This window comes from Pteropus alecto, unplaced genomic scaffold (assembly GCF_000325575.1).
Source record: "Pteropus alecto unplaced genomic scaffold, ASM32557v1 scaffold48, whole genome shotgun sequence".
NCBI lineage: Eukaryota > Metazoa > Chordata > Mammalia > Chiroptera > Pteropodidae > Pteropus > Pteropus alecto.
Window position 1 is genome coordinate 5,100,577 of NW_006442110.1, and position 4,238 is coordinate 5,104,814.

The window sequence follows — 4,238 nt, forward strand, 5'->3', positions numbered from 1 at the left end:
AAAGCCATGGTCTGCTATTGTCAATAATGATAAGCATTATTCCTATCTGTGAGAATCAGATATAAAGTTTATCCTTTCAAAACCAACATGTTAAAATTCTGTGAGTTTTTCCAAATTTCGAAACATTCAGTGGCTTTATGGTCACTGTATTTTCTCAAGTTGTATCTTCTCAAATTGCATAACTCTTTCTTGAAATGACCTAGCCACTCATCATTCCCCAGGGAGCCCTGACAAGGGGCGGTGCACGGGGCCCAGTATTTTCATTCTGAGATGTGCTCCTCTACTGCCCTCTACTGTAAGTATCAATAACTTCTACAAGGCTGCCAGAATGTATATGTTTTTGTTAATTAAAAAGCAGAAGACTAAGTGAAAGCTCTACTTTGGAAAAAAAAAAAGTATAAAGGTAATCTAAAAAGAAGAGGTGGCAATTTTTCATTATTATAAATTAACTCCAGAAGTTGATACTTTAAGTCGCCATTGTTAAAACAGTGCTTCAAAAACATGATAAGTCATACTGAGCAGAGCTGTCAGTATTTGTAGTGGCAGGAGGAAATTATCTCAGGATCTGGGGTTAGAACTTTCTGTGTTCACTCGATGAGAAGAAAATGCATTGAAACAAGAAGTGTTATTTGTAAATGCCTTTTTTTCTATACTGAGAAAAGAAAAGAAGTTCATTTATTTCCCTCTCTTATCAAAACTAGAATGGAATTGTTGGTCTATTATTTGCCCTTGTTTAGAGGTGGATCAATTTCACTTTAACAAATGTTCATTCTCATTAAGGCTCTTAATGTCTCATTTCCTTTCTGTTCTTCCTTCCTTTCTTCCTTCAACAAATATTTATTGAGCATGTTCTGTGTGCCTCGAGTATGTTGCTAAGAGCTGAAATAAGACTGGTTCCTGTCTTCATGGGACTTATACTCTCTGAGGAGATATAGACATCTCACAAAAAAAAAATTGCAGGAGTAAGTAGTTAATCGTGATTTTCCAGACGAACATTACAAGCAGAGCAAGTGTTTGTAGTGGACTCCATCTGGGAGGAAACTTGGTGCATTCAGTTAGCTGAAAGGTTAGCGAGCTAAGGAAATGTGGCATATGCTGCTGGAGAAGGAGGCAAGAGCAGAACACTCTGGATCTTTTAGGACACACTAAGGATGTTCACCTTTATCTCAAGCATATTTGGAAATGATTCAGTCATTTTAGACAGAGGAATGACATGATCAGACTTGTGTCGAAGAGAGATCACTATGCAAACTGTGTAGGGCAAATGGGGATAAGATCGAATGCATATTTTCTTCAGGCGACATTGCCCAAGTCCAGTGAAGGATGATGGAAGCCTGAAATAAGGAGGAAGCAGTGGATGACCTGGAGAAATTTTTAGAAGGTGCAATGGAAAGGGTTTGGTGTATAGTTGAGTGAACATGTATCGGGAGGACGTGGAGTTGGACTACAAGGGAAGAGTGATTCTGAAGCAGAGGAGGAACATGGGTTCATTACTAGGTGTACTAAGTTTTTTCTGCAATTCAAAACAAAACTGTCCCTTCTCTATCCCTCTCCCCTGCTCACACATGTATACACATCGAAACCCCAACATGCCAAAGGAATTTTAGGCATGTTCCCGATTAACTGTTATGGAAGACACATCTTCCCACTATAAATTTATTGAAATGCTGAGTATATTTAAGCATATAAGCGTGTGAATGCATATACATAGATATTTGTTTTTGTGTATGTATGTATGTATATATATCATGTGTTAAGTGTGTCTATATGTATATATGTGTATACACACTTGCATGCCGATTAAGCTGTTGCAAACAGAGATTCATACGGTATAAATAAAATATTAGACAACTTTGAAAACTAAAGAAAAATTAATTCTAAAGATATCAAAAACATTAAGAGAAAAATATCCTCAGAATATGATCAAAAAGCAGACAAATAAAATTGAAGAAAGAATATGAGAGCTGCCAGAAGAGTAAATGAAAGGTTTATCTTCTGTAGACATTTAGCCAATAAAGATCTGAATTCAAGAATAATTGAATTTCGAAGTAAGGTATCCAAAAGAAAGGTTCTACAGATAATGGCTTTTATGGGGGAGGGTAATGAAATCAATTACCCATTGTATTATACATAGTCTAATAGTCAAAAACTTCTCGTCATGAATGCAGAGTTTCCAATATACTTTTGGAGATTTAAGTTTTGATCTTACACTTATAGAAAAGAACATCCTTTCGCATAGAAGTATCTAGTGCCAGATCTTCCTTCCTGCATAAACAACTAGAGAACTGCATAAATTAAGTGAAATAGAACAGAACTGTAATGTCTGACAGAAGAGACATAAACGAGATTAACCTTATGATCATCTCAGCTTTCTATTTGGAAGCAATTTCCAGACTAGAGCATAGATAGGCAAAAACCAAGTAAAAATTACTACCTTACTCAGATGAAAGGACAGATAAAAATTTGGGGGAGGCCAAGGTAGCTGGGATTTGAAGGGCAGAGAGCCAGGGAACCAGGCAGAAAACAGCTCCAGAAATCTTCAGAGAGATACCTTTAAGGCTTTGACTGAATTACATTCTGGTCATGTGTTAAGTAGAGTTCTATAAGGCCAGCCAAATTACAGCATTTAGAAAACTGTAAGCTACACAATTCCTAGAGTTCACACAAGGTTGGGAAATAGTGGAGTGCATATCAGCCAAAGAGGGGTGAACCTTTTAAATACACAGAACATTCACTAAAGACTTCAGAAGAGTCATACCTTAGTACCAGAACTAAAGAGTTCCAGAGTAAGGGCAGCTGTAGAGCCTTCCTAATAAAGCCTGAGCACAAACCTCAGAAGGATAAAAGCAGATCCTCAAGTAACTTAACTGTGTGCCAAAACAAACCTCGAGATTTTTAAGGAAGAAAGCAAAATGCACACACTCAACCACATAATGTTCAGCATCCAACCAAAAATTGCTAGACGTGCAAAGAGGCAGAATTACTTGACCCATACCAAAGGGGGAAAAAGGCAATAAAGAGATTCCCAAGATGACAGAGATGATGGAATTAGCAGATAAAAACTATAAAGCATCCATTAAAATTATGCTCGAGGATTTAAAGGAAACTGGAAGATATTTTTAAAATAACGAAATGGAACTTTTAGCATTGATAAATATCATACCTGACATGAGAAATTCACAGTGACATCAGCATCATGGTGAAATAAGATGTCACTCATACTTGTCCCTCTCACCCAACAACAAAAAATTGTTATCTATCCATAGACAAAAAGTGCCTCTAAGGGAGCTGTGAGATCCAGCACCACATGCTGAGGGACCTGGGAGGAGTCTTGCCTGCCCACACTTTGGGTAACTGAGGTAGACAGACCTTAATCCTGACAGTGGCTCATGAACCGTGTCCCGCCCTTCCCCGCCGTGATCTGGGATCTCCGAGAAGACACCGTCTTATATAATCACCCACAAATGAGTGAGCCTTTGTAGAAGTACAGGTTTCCAGAAGAGAAGTTCCAGCACACCACTGAAGGAAAAAAAAAAAAAAAAAGGAAAAAGAAAAAAGAAAAAGAAAAGATACACAAATTGGGATGAGCGAGAAGAGCAGCTAGATCTTACCTGCATCATCCCTTCTGCAGTACAGAACTTCTGAGGGCCCTCATCAGAACCAAAGGTATTGCAAGAAAGAAACACCATTAACTAATATTTCTTCATCAACATAGAGGCAAACACTTTAACAAAACATGAGCAAATCATATCTAGTAATATTTTTTTTTTAAAAAAAGATAATATCTCATGACCTATTTATGTTTTATCCCAGGAGTTTAGTTTGGTTTAACATTTGAAAATCAATCAATATGATTATCACATTAACAGAATTAAGTAGGAAAATCATATAATCCTTAATAAGTGAGAGAGGAAGATATTTCACAAAATTAACACTCATTTACTGTGACAGTCTCAGCAAACTAAGGAATGGAAGGAATATTCTTCAACCCGATAAAGCACATTTATGAAAAACCCACACCTAACCTCAAAATTAATGGCAAAGACTGAATTCTCTATATGTAATATTTGGAACAAGGTAACGATGTCTCTTCTTAATTTTTTCCTTTCGCAATTATACTGAGGGTCCTATCCAGTGTCATAAGTCCAAAAATGAAAGAAAGAAATAAAACTCTTCTGAAGACGATTTGACCAGCAGATTCGCAGACACCATGCTCTGTAAATTTCAAGAACTCTGCC